This window comes from Oratosquilla oratoria, chromosome 4 (assembly GCF_046742065.1).
Source record: "Oratosquilla oratoria isolate Oo_2021 chromosome 4, ASM4674206v1, whole genome shotgun sequence".
Classification (NCBI taxonomy): domain Eukaryota; kingdom Metazoa; phylum Arthropoda; class Malacostraca; order Stomatopoda; family Squillidae; genus Oratosquilla; species Oratosquilla oratoria.
In genome coordinates this window covers 72,834,945-72,847,595 of record NC_134780.1, presented here as the reverse complement: position 1 = coordinate 72,847,595, position 12,651 = coordinate 72,834,945, and positions in this window count along the sequence as shown.

Below are 12,651 nucleotides of genomic sequence, written 5' to 3'. Positions count from 1 at the left end.
CCCCACCCATGTAGGGGGAAAAAGCCTTTGGTATATATATATATATATATATATATATATATATATATATATATATATATATATATATATATATATAAGATACATATATGTAATATATATATATATATATATATATGTATATGAAAAATATAAATATATATATATATATGTATAATATTGTAAGAGGCCGGTAGATGGAGGTAGACAATTAGGTAGATGAAGAGGTAGATGGAAGAACGAACGCAAATTCAAGATCAGTTGTTGTGACTGCGAAGTGCTGAGTCGCGGATTGTTTAGTCGCCGACAAGCGACAATAGCTGAGTCAGACTTGCGTTAGCTTGGATTTGACTGTTTTTATAGACAAGGGTTGGAGCGGCGATGAAATATGCTAATGTAACAAGGTGTGAGCGCAAAGTTATTTTCGTTTGACAAATGCTGAGGTAAACGATATTGCTAGTGACATTGTAACAGCCTTCCGGATTGGAGAAAAAGGTGGAGGAGGAGGAAAAATTATTGGTGCATGAATTCAAAGTCACGCCCATAAGGTGTGACAAATTTTTGAGAAGTCAGAGGAGATTGGATTAGAAAAATTAGTGACGTCAGACGAAGGTAGCTTGGCGTATGATACAGAGATCTCGACAGACGGAGACGGAGAGAGAGAGAGACTCTGTGTGTGTAACCGAAGACAGTGTAAAGCTAGTGAGAAAAAAAGGTAAATCACTTTACTTAACCTAAGGACTTGACTGAAGTATGAGAAGTACAAGGCATGGGGCCTTCTGAATAAGATGAACTTGAAATTAGTGAAACTGACGTAACGAAGGCAAGGGGCCTTATGAGTGGAATTACGAGACTAATAGAAGTGTAAACGGTCGAGGACGATATATATATATATATATATATATACATATATATATATATATATAATATAATATATATATATATACACTGTATATATATTATATATACAGTATATAAAACATATATATATATATATATATATATATATATATATATATATATATATACAGTCACTATCCGAGTTACGACCTAGATTGGTTCCGAGCAACCAGTCGTAAGTCGGATTGGTCGTAAGTCGCATCCCATTCAAAATGGCCGACACGAGGGCTATACGCTAGGATAAATGATATCAATCTGTTGCGTTTTTAAGTAACTTTTTCTATTGAATACTATTATATACAAGTTGTTTACTGTTTATTTATCAATTCTATGCTTTTTAATTTCATTTTTATCATTTTTTTTTAGTTTTTTAATGTTTTAATACTGTACTGTTTTTCAGTATATATACGTATACAGGTATTGTATACAACATGACAGTACGAGGAGATGATGTGTGGGTCAGTGAAAACACAAGATACAGAAACAATGAAGAGCCATCAAAACTAGATTTAATATTTACAACGGAACCTGAAATAGTGGACAAAGTCCACTACAAGACACCAATTGGAAAGAGTGACCATGTACTCATCGAAACTGTACTAAAGGAAGAAATAGAGATGAAGAGGAGCGAAAAGCATAGGAAAGAAAGATTGATGTACAACAAAACAGACTTTGCAAAACTAAAGACGTTCTTCCAGAATGCAAACTGGGAAAAATTCTATATGGAAGAGACAACAGTGGAAGAGAAATGGAACATACTGTTGGATAATTACAATGAGGGGGTAAACAGGCATGTACCAAGACAAAAGCGAGAGAGAGAGTACATTAAATGTTAGTTCAACAAAAGATGCAGTGAGGCAAAAGACAGAAGGGACAAAGCTTGGAAAAGGTGGAGAAAAGACAAAAAACAAAGCAAATGGCAAATTTATATAAACTATAGAAATGAGTATGTTAATGTGAGAAGAGAGGAGAAAAGGAACCATGAGAAGGATATTATAGATAAATGCAAAGATCAGCCCAAGCTATTCTACCGGAAGGTAAATGGTAAACTTAAAACCAAACAGGAACTAGTGAAACTACGCCAAGGAAATATAGAATACACAGAAGATTTAGAGATGGCTGAAATCATGAACAACCACTTCACCAGAGAGAAAATACAAAATTGGGACGTAGATAATAACAAACATTCTCCCCACATGAGTGAATTTACAACATCACAAAAAGAAATATCAGAACATCTATCAAAATTGGACGTCAGAAAATCACATTGCCCGGATGGAATTGCAAATTGGATTCTAAAAGAATGCAAAGAAGAGCTAACGGACAAAATACACATCATAATAAATAGCTCACTCAAGGAAGGAAAGATACCTAATGACTGGAAAAATGCTAACATTGTACCAATATATAAAGGAGGAAACAAGGAAGAACCCACCAACTATAGACCAGTATCACTAACAAGCACTATAGCCAAAATTTGTGAGAAAATCATCAAGAATAGATGGGTAAAATACCTGGAAGATAACATATTAAACCCAAGACAATTCGGGTTCAGACAAGGTAGATCATGCACCACAAACTTGATATGCTTCTACTCAAGACTAATAGACATAGTGCAAGAAAGAAACGGATGGGCTGATTGTGCATTCCTAGACTTGCAAAAAGCCTTTGACAAAGTACCACACAGAAAACTACTAAAAAAAACTGGAACACATAGGAGGAATACGAGGGAACCAACTAAAATGGATGGAGGACTTCCTGACTGGAAGAAAGATGAGAGTAGTACTCAGAGAAAAATATTCAGATTGGAAAGAGGTGATCAGTGGAGTACCGCAAGGATCTGTACTGGCTCCAATAATGTTTGCTATCTATATGAATGATATGGACGAGGGCGTGAACTGTTACATGAATTTCTTTGCTGATGATGCCAAACTGTTAAGGAAAGTAGAAACTGATAAGGACTGTGAAGCACTGCAAGAAGATCTGAATAGGGTATGGAACTGGAGTCAGAAATGGGAAGTGGATTTTAAAACTAAGAAGTGTAGCATAATGGAGTTTGGAAAAAGCAAAAACAGAATATCAAGAAAATATACAATTGGAACCAAGGAAGTAAAGAAAGTAGGATCCGAAAAAGACTTGGGAGTTATTATCACAAACGACTTGTCCTATGATACACAGATTTACAAAATTGTCGGGGAGACTTACAACTTGCTAAGATCAATAAAAGTGGCTTTTGCTTACCTGGACGAAGACATGATAAAAAAAATATTGGTTACATTGATAAGGCCTAGACTAGAGTATGCGGCGACATTGTGGTCCCCCAGTACCAAAAAGAACATAAAGAAAATAGAAAGAATCCAAAGAGCAGCTACAAAAATGGCACCTGCACTTGCAAACCTATCATACGAGGAGAGATTGGCCAAACTGGAGCTACCGACACTGGAGCAAAGAAGAGAGAGAGGAGACCTACTGACCATCTACAGAATCATGAAAGGCACAGAGATACTTGATAGAGAAGAATTACTAAACTGGGACAAGAGAAACACAAGAGGACATGGAAGGAAATTAAGAAAACAGCTATAGAAGAGAACTGAAGAAAAACAGTTTTCCACATAGAGTTTTAGACACTTGGAACAATCTGGATAATGAAATAGTAAGCGCAAAAACCAATCACGAGTTTAAAAGCAAACTAGACACTGAGAGATACAATGGCGGGACAACACGAGCATAGCTCCCCTTCCCGCAAAATACAACTAGGTAAATACACACACACACGCATTAGATATAACCTTGCTTACCATTTTTAAGGTTTTTAAATTGCAGTTTCCTTTTAATAATTTTTCTCTTAACTTATGGGATCCAATGCATTTAACGTTTCGTCCAGCAGGGCTTCTTCAGAAATAACATAGTGGATTTTTTTTTATTTTTTTTTTTTTTATTATTATTTTTTTTTTTTTATCTTTAAGGCTATCGACCTATAATGAGGTCATTAAGCCTGGTGTGAACCTGCGATCCTTTTTATTCTACCATTATAATTTCCACAATAGTCCTGTTGTGCGCAAATAAAATACTACTTTGTCAATAAGTAAACGGTCATCGGTCAAAAGATTTGTAGTGCTTAGTTGAATTTTTTAAGTTTACAGTGTTGTATAAGCGCTTGGCGCTGTGTGTTGTATCTTGAGCAGTTTAGGAGTATGTGTCTTATGGATAGTATAGTGTTGCAGGTGTTGCATTGGGGAGGAAATACGCCGTTTATGTATGGGTTTAGGTGGGTGAGGCGGGTCGAGTTCATCCTCAGTCTTGCTATGGCGATTTCCTCTTGTCTGTTGTTTCTGTATGATGTCGACCAGTCTGTTATGTGTTCCTTTTGTTTGTGCAAGATGTGAAGGTTCTTCCACTGGAGTTGCCAGTGGGTGTGTAATTGTTTTTTTAGTATGGAATTGAAGGTACCTTTGTCCAGGGGTATGTCTGTAATAGAGTCTTTTTCTAAGGCAGATTTGGCTAAGGTGTCCGCTTTCTCATTCCCGAAGATCCCAATGTGGCTGGGAACCCAAGAGAGAATAATGGACTTGTTAGTCGTCGACAATGTGCTAATGATTTTGCCCAGGAGGAAATTTTCCATATGGTTACCTATCTTAATTGCTTGAAGTGCGCTCAGAGAGTCTGTGAATATGACGAACTTACTATGTGTGTCAGATTGAGCATTTTCTATGGCTTTGTATATGCCGAAGAGCTCTGCGATATATATGCTCGTATGGTCCGGCAATCTGAACATCATCCGGGTTTTGGTGCTGTATAACCCTGTCCCAGTTTTGTGGCCGCACTTGGAGCCATCCGTGTACAGTGCCCTGTGGTCATTGTACTTGTTAATCATTTGTAGGGTCTTCTGTCGTACTTCTTCTATTGAAGACGATTTCTTCCTGAGGTCCTGGTTGGTATTAACGTTCAGGGCGATGCTTTTCCACGGCGGTGGGTACGTATGTTCCATCTTTTCTATTGACCACAGTGGCACTGAATACTGCTCGCACAAGAATCGGATCCTGATGGAAAGGGGATTTAGGCTGGAGTTGGTGAAGTGTTGGTGCTGGTTTACCGTTTGCTTGCAGGGATGTTGTTGGTTGCGAAGCACTTTGGCGGCGTATCGGAGTGTGAGGTGCTCGCGCCTGTAGTGGAGGGGGGGTACATTTGCTTCAACCTCCAGCCTTTCGATTCTTGTGCAGCTTAATGCTCCAAGTGCTATTCTTAGGCCTTTGTTTTGGATGATGTTCAGGGGTTGTAACGTGGTTGGTGTTGCCGAACCATAAATCTGACACCCATAGTCTAATTTAGATCTAATTAGGGACTTATAAATCATTAGCAGGGATTTCCTATCTGCTCCCCAATTTGTGCCCGTTAGTTTACGTAGCAAATTAATTCTCTTGTTGCACGCATCAACTAGATATTTTACATGGGCCTTCCAGTTTAGCCTGGAGTCCAGTTTCAGGCCAAGGAAAAAGGTTGAATTTTGTACTGGAATGGGATTACCATGTAATTGCAGATTTATTTATGCCTGGGCTCTGCGTGAAAATACAATTACTATTGACTTTAATTCCGAAAACTTAAATCCCCATTTGTCAGACCAGTCCTGGAGCGAGTCCAGGGCCAGTTGTACGCGAGAGCCGGAAAACTTGGCATTCGGTGAGGAATGCCAGATTCCGACGTCGTCAGCGTATAATGAGTATTTAAGGTTCCGAGGTGGAGCGGGTAGAATATCGTTTATGAGCAACATAAATAAAGTGGGACTTAACACACTTCCCTGTGGTACGCCATTTTCTTGTGTGCGTACTGTTGAATAATATAATAGTTTTGATTTTTAACCGAAAAAGTTCGTTCTTTTATGAAATTTTGAATGAAAATAGGGAGATTCCCTCTAAGGCCAAGTACATAGAGTTTTTCGAGGATACCACGTCGCCATGACATGTCGTAGGCTCTTTCTAAATCTAAAAAACAAGCAACAGGGTATTCTTTCCTCTCGAAAGAGGAGAGGATATCTTGTTCTAAGTTGACCAAATGGTCAAGACTACTTCTATTTTTCCTGAAACCACATTGGGCAGGAACTATTAGATTTTGGGACTCGAGAATGAATTTTAATCTGTTATTGGCCATACGTTCTAATACTTTGCATAAGCAGTTGGTAAGCGCTATAGGGCGATAAGAGGAAGGACTCTTTGGGTCCTTCCCCTTTTTGAGAATAGGTATGACGTGGGCATGTCTCCATGTTTTTGGGAAGTCTTGACTAATCCAAATTGCGTTGTATATTTCTAGTAATTTTTTCAGTGAAATTGAATTCAAATGTTGCAGCATCTCATACCTAATCCCATCTGGGCCAGCAGAGGTTCCTCTACACGAGCTTAAGGCTTGTTCAAGCTTGTGTAGTTGGAAGGGGGTGTTATAGTCATGGTGTGTCTGTGTATGGAAGATCAGTGGTTCTGCTTCCCGTCTTTGTTTGTGTTGTAAAAAGGTTGGAGAATAGTTATTCGTGTTGCTTGTTTGCGTCAGCGTGTCTGCGATTATGTTTGCGATGTCCATGGGAGCATCTACAAACGTGTTTTCAATAGTCAGGGTCTTGATATTAGGGGTATATTTGCCGTCGATTTTTCGAACGGCTGACCAGATTTGTGTTAGAGGAGTGTTTGCGTTTATTGTGGAGATGTAATCACGCCAAGACTTTCGTTTGGCCTGTTTGATGGTTCTACGGGCCTCTGCTTGCGTCTTTTTAAAAGTAAAAAGTTCGGTGCAATGGGGTTATTTTTAAAAGTTCGGTAAGCCCTATTCCGCTTGCAAAGTGCTTTTCTGCAGTCTGATGTCCACCAAGGAACTCTATCCTTGTGAAATACCGAGGTTTTTGGTATATGCTTAATAGCTGAATTCAAAATAGAGTAGGATAAATTTAGTATTTTGTCATCCATATTATCCCCTGTGATGTTGACGTTGGTGGTTGTGTGATACATTTCCCAGTTGGCTTTTGTGATGTTAAATTTGGGACAGGGAGGGGGTGGGTTGTCTCCGTAGGCTGGAGGAGCCGTAGTGTGGTCACCCCCTATTTTAAGGATAACTGGGAAATGATCGCTAAGCATGGTGTCGTCATGCGTGCTCCATTGGATAATGTCAGACAACGCAGGGGATGATATGGATAAATCGATGCATGAAAAGGAACCCCTAGTATTGTCTACACGAGTGGGGCTGCCAGTATTTAGGAGGACCAGGTTGTTGTTAATGAGCACCTCGTCCATCTGCTCCCCTCGAGGAGACGTGTGGTTGCTACCCCACGTATGATGGTGGGAGTTGAAATCTCCCACTATCAGTTTGTGGTGGGGTAGTTGTCTAATCAACTCGTTCATCTCCACTAGTGGGAATTGAGGGTCGGGAGGTAGGTAGATGGAGCAGATGGTGACTAGTTTGTTTTGTAGTTTTGTTTTGATTGCGACTACCTCCAAGTTAGTAGCTAGTGGTAATTCCACTTGGGGAAGGCAGTCGCTGACTGCAACTGCGACCCCCCCCTCCAGGCGCTAACCTGTCCTTCCTATATATGGTAAAGTTTTTGAGTGAAAACTCTACACTGGTCTTAAGGAGCGTTTCCTGTAAACATATTACTGAGGGGTTGTTTAGGGAGTTGAAAATTACAAGGTCATTTACTTTACTTCTAACACCTCGGCAATTCCACTGGATTATTATTATTATTTTTTTTTTTTTTTTTTTTTTTTTTTTATCTGCTTCGGTTTCTTCCTTTCTTGGCCTTAGTGGGAGAGGTGTGTTTAGCCCCGGATTTTCGTTCTGGGGTAGAAATGGGACTTAAAAGTCGCTTATTGGAAACGGAGGTCTCCATGTGGACATCCTCTTCCGTACGTGTAAGCACACGCTTGGGAAGCTCTGGGATGGCCGGGGAAGGAAGGTGCGAGTGAGTTTGCTTGGTAGTTGGGCGTTGATCTTTTTCCTTGTTGGAGTGTTTGCTCTCTGTTTGTGTTTCAATGGTTCTATAGGTTTTCTTTACTGCCGAAGCATAGGAAGTTGCTCCGGAGGTACTAGTTGGGGTAACTAGTCTTTCCATCACACGCTTCCTTGCTTCGTAAAAGGATATGGCACAAGTTGCTTTTTCCGTACAAATTTGTTTTTCTATCTTGAAAGTGGGACAGTCTCGGGAGGTGGATGCATGATTGTTATTGGAGGGACAGTTAACACATTGAAACACGTTAGCAGAGCAAGCATCCGTAGGATGTTCGCCTGCACACTTACCGCATACGACTGATTGTTTGCTGCAGAATTTGGCAAGGTGACCATATTTGAAGCATTTGTTGCAGCGTAACGGGTTAGGGACATATGGTCGTGTTGGGACATGAATGTATCCAATTTTGACGTGGTCAGGGAGGGTTGTTGAATTGAAAGTTAGAATTATGAGGGGCGTGTTCACTCGCAAGTTGCTTTCTCGGTCCAGTCGCGTTATGAATTTGACATCTAATATTCCTTCAGATTTCATTTCATCGAGGATGTCACATTCTTCCATGCTCATCAAATCTCTGCAGTGGATTACTCCTCTGCAGGAGTTGAGTGACCTAGGGAGGGATGTAACAACATCGAAGGAATGAAACTTCCTGGCCTTGAGAAGATCGCGTGTAGCTTTCCCAGAGTTAGTGGTAACTTGAAGGTCTCCGCTTCTAAGTTTTTTAACTTGGCTAATATCATTGGTAAATTGAGACAGACATTTCTTAAGCATAAATGGATTGAGGTCAGCTAATCGGGTTTGGTCGGAATGTAGAAAAACATGTCTAGCCTTGTCCGGGTCGATATTAGGGTCGTCAGGGGAAGTCTTCCTAGTTGGCAGGGATGGAGTTGAGGACTCCATCCTGCGCGTTGGGGTGGGGGGACGAGCCCCCTGGTACACAGAAAAATGTGCTCAGCAGAGCAAAAGAATATAATATAACGGGGTCACACAGTTTCCTTTGGCGACTGGTGACAGCCGCGTAGTAGGACCACTGTGTGCCCAGTGGGTACGGGGTCTATACTACTTCTAAACTACGATAGAATGTTTCTAGATTTCGCCGGGCCGGACGACGAAGAAGTCTCACGAGCCAACAAGGGCTCGTGCGGATCCCGGAGAGCTACGGAGATATGGAAATGGCGAATAGGAAAAAAGTGCTGGGAAATGCCCAGAAGTGGGTGGCAGTGTAACTGCCAAGGCAAAGCTATCCAACGTAAAGTTGGATTACGATCACAAGTCAACTCTAGAGAGTAGCTCTAGCGAGATCGACTGTTCTCGTGTGAGTAATGTCTGTTTGCTGCCAAGGGCTGCCGACGACTGTGTCGGGGAACATAGTGGACAAACATCTGACTCCTCATATAACCCGAGATTGCGGGGAGAAACGAACATAAAACCGGTGTAAACACAATTTGCGTAAATTGCTTGTTACTTTGTTATCAAAATTGCTAAAAGTTTATTTATTGTAAAAAAAATCCATTGTTTTGATCTATATTATCAATGAGAGATATAAAAGCAGATTCAAAACATCTAAGTTTCATAGTATGGTTTTCATATTTAATAATCTTAGAATTATTCCAGTCAGCATTGTGGCCTGTATCTTATCTATGTCTAACAATTGCATTATTCATATTGTAAGTTTTCAAATCATATTTATGTTCCGATATTATTTTATCAATACCACGGAAAATTTCACCAATGTAGACCTTTTTACAACCTAAACATGGAACACAGTAAACACCTGCTTGACGAGCATTTTCCCTACTTTTATTTCGGCTTTTTTATAAGATTGCCAACTGTTACCGAGCTGGTGGTAATGTTGTGAAAAACAGCTCGGTAAGCTTCCGTGGTGTTGATAAAAAGAATATCGGGACATAAATATTATATGAAAACTTACAATATGAATAATGCAATTGTTAGACATAGATAAGATACAGGCCACAATGCTGACTGGAATGATTCTAAGATTATTAAATATGAAAACCATACCATGAAACGTAGATGTTTTGAATCTGCTTTTATATCTCTCATTGATAATATAAATAACAACAATGGATTTTGTATTTACAATAAATAAACCTTTAGCAATTTTAATAACAAAGTAACAAGCAATTTACGCAAATTGTGTTTACACTAGTTTCATGTTCGATTCTTCCCGTAAGCTTAGGTTATATAAGGAGTCAGATATTTGTCCACTATGTTATTTCTGAAGAAGCTCTGCTGGGCGAAACGTTAAATACATTGGATCCCATACTCTGCGTTTGGCTTCTCTCCTACAGTTGTATATAGCATTGTTTTCAGTTGCTTAGTTGTTAATATGATATGGTAGGTTAAAGAAAGAAAATACTTATTATAGAGTATTCTTATTAGTAAACTCATAATAGGCATCTGCTAGACGTGGTCGTAAGTACGTAAATATCCTTAATCCTTAATTAATTTATCAAACTCTTCCACAAATGCCTTAGCTATAGGCGCATTACTGCTAGCAGCCTCACCTTTCGACAACACGTGGTGAACCTGGTAACGCTCTCGAAAGCGACGAAACCACCCGGCACTCGCTATGAATTCATGTGAAGCGTATTCTTCACCTGCACGTTCTTCCAACATGCGAAATTAATTTGTAGCCTTACTTTGCACTGCTTGCAACATCATTTTTACATTTCTTTTCCTATTATCTTCCAACCACGTGTATAGCAACTTTTCCACAACTATCTTACGCGCTGTGCTGCCAGACATATACAGTAAACTCATAATAGGCATCTGCTAGACGTGGTCATAAGTACGGGTGGTCGTAACTCGCTTACGTCGTAACTCGGATAGTGACTATATATATATATATATATATATATATATATATATATATATAATATATATATAAGATATATATATGTATATATATATAAGATATATATATAAGATATATATATATATATAATATATGTATAATATATATATATAATATATATATATGATATATATATAATATGTATATATAATATATATATATACATATATATATATATACATACATATATATATATATATACATACATACATATACCAAGGCTTTTTCCCCCTTACAAGGGAAGTAGCCATAAAGGAAAAGGCATAAAATCATTCCCACCCATTCCATCCCTGAATACACTCCACACCCCTCCACCCTCCCTACTATTTTAGCACCTCCTGGATGACGGGTCATCCCTGCACCTTGTCCACTGCCCTGGGTCAGAAGCAGTGTCGCAAAACACAGCACATCCACAACAAGGCCGCTTCATTAAATCGGCGACCCCGCCTCTCCGTGGCCCCATGCATAAAAGGAGAGGACGGGGAGAAATCCCTTCGGGCTGCGTCAAATTTTGCTCACACATACTACCTCACCCACCATCCCCCCACCCATTCCACCTCATGCATCACAACATCATCCATATACAACCATTCTCCATTCACCCCTGTCTTCTGTCCTCTCCCGTCCTTCCTCAACAGACATTCCCCTCTTCCCCAAAGCCCCCTTCACCCCATCCATCCACCTCATCCTAGGACGTCCCCTCATGTTCACTCCCTCCACATCTGCCTTCCATACCTCTTTTACTAGTCTTTCTTCACTCATTCTTTCCATGTGTCCAAACCATCCTAATACTCTTTCATCAACCCTATCTCCCAACTCCCTTTCCACCCCTGTTCTTCTCCTCACCTCCTCATTTCTCACTCTATCTAGCCTAATAACTCCCATTATACTTCTCAGACACCTCATCTCAAACACATTCAAACTCCTTCTGACGCTTCCTTGTGGTACTCCACTATGGAGTGGGAAGGCTGGTCCGGTGTATTGGTTGATTTTTATTTTCGCTGTTCTGTTGTCGAGGAAACTACATAGTATTTTTGTGATAGTGTCAGGAAGTTGTGTTTGTAGTATTTTGTATCTAAGGCCTTCGTGCCAAACTTTGTCGAAGGCCTTAGAGATGTCCCTTGATACAATAATGCATGCTTATTTGTGTCTTTGTGTGTCTGCTATTGTTTCGTATAAGGTGGCGAGTGCGGTGTGTGTTCCCTTGCCAGGAGTGAATCCGTGTTGGTGTGGGTTTAACAAGTCATGGTCGTGTAGGTGTGCCATTAGTCTATTTGTGATAATTCTTTCGAATATTTTTCCTGGTGTTTCGAGTAGTGAAATGGGTCTGTAGTTTTGTATTTGCGTTATGTCTTTGTTTTGTTTTGGAATGAATATGATTATTGAGTTTTTAAATTTTTGTGGAAAGTATCCTAGGCTCAGAGTTTCGTTGAATATGTCTGTGAGTAATTGTTTTGTTGTTTTTGGTGTGTGTGCGAGTATTTGTTTAGTGATTCCGGATTGTCCAGGTGTTTTGTTTTTTGTGTGTTTTATTATGCTTGTGACGTCTTCGAGTTGTATGGGTCGGGTAATGTAGTTATCGGTGTTTAGTCTGTTTAGGTCTATGTTTGTGTATCGTTGTGTGTGGTGGAGGTGTTGTGTTATGTGGGCGAGTATTTTTGTTGCGTGTTTTCTTCTGGTGTGATTTAGATTATGTTTTCCATACTTGTCTGAATGCGGTTTCCTTGTTTTTGTCGTCGTGTAGTTTGTCGTTGTTGTGTATTATGTATGGAGTGTTGGAGGTGTTGGATCCTAAGAGTTGTTTTATTCTGTTCCAGAATTCTTGTGTTTTTTTGGGTTGAATTTGATGTTTGATATTATGTTGTTCCAAGTGTCTTCGTAATTTTGTTTGCATTCT